Here is a 715-nt window from a genome sequence, read left to right as displayed (position 1 = left end):
CCGGTCCCGGCGGCGGCGCGATGCGCGGGCCGGCTCTGCCCTCTGCCGACATCCCCCAGCACAGCCGCCGCTCCCGGCCGTGTGCCGCTCCGCCGCGCCCCGCGACGGCGTCCGCCCCGACGCCCAGGGACCCCAGAGGTCCCCGCACGGCTGGAGGGAGGCTCCCCGGGCGGTGGGCGGCCCGCAAGAGCCACAGAGGCTCGGGGCGCCCCGTGGGAAGCGCTGCGCCTGCGGGAAGGATGCAGAGCTGGGCGGCAAGGCGCCACGAGAAATTCCCTGCGGATAAGCACGATGCCGTGCGCTCGGGGAGAAGGGCCCCGAGCTAAGCAGTGATCCCAAAGGCTCCCCGCGGGCCGGAGCAGGGCTCGCCTTGGCGGTGGTTGCCACCGGCCGGAGGCCCTTGCTGGGCGGGGAGACGCCCCCCGGCGGACCCGCCGCTTCTACGGGGCTGGGAGGCTCTCGGGGGGGCAACCCCACAGCGCCTGACCTGCAGGTGGCCGGGAATCGGGAAAGTGCCTTAAAAACCCCGGGGCAGCTGCACTGGAGGGTGCCCGTGACCCGCCCTGGGGTGGAAACACCCCCCGCCCTCACAGCCCTCCTCGTCCGGGTCACCGCACCCCTGGGAGCACCCTGCACCCCGGGCACTGCACCTGCACCCACCGCACCCGGGCACGGCCCTCCTAGCACCCCCCTGCACCCCCCAAGCCTTGCACCC

The 715-nt window shown here is 75.1% G+C and overlaps 1 protein-coding gene across 1 annotated transcript in view; it reads left to right on the top strand.

Moving 5' to 3' along the window:
• Positions 1 to 715, top strand: part of GOT1 (glutamic-oxaloacetic transaminase 1, soluble) — a gene marked incomplete at its 5' end in the record, with an annotated part of 11,505 nt that overhangs the window by 6,175 nt on the left and 4,615 nt on the right. The window lies entirely within an intron of this gene.

This window comes from Haliaeetus leucocephalus, unplaced genomic scaffold (assembly GCF_000737465.1).
Source record: "Haliaeetus leucocephalus isolate CR32 unplaced genomic scaffold, Haliaeetus_leucocephalus-4.0 Scaffold184, whole genome shotgun sequence".
Classification (NCBI taxonomy): domain Eukaryota; kingdom Metazoa; phylum Chordata; class Aves; order Accipitriformes; family Accipitridae; genus Haliaeetus; species Haliaeetus leucocephalus.
Note: the sequence above shows the minus strand (reverse complement) of the source record. Positions and strands in the feature narration are given on the sequence as shown.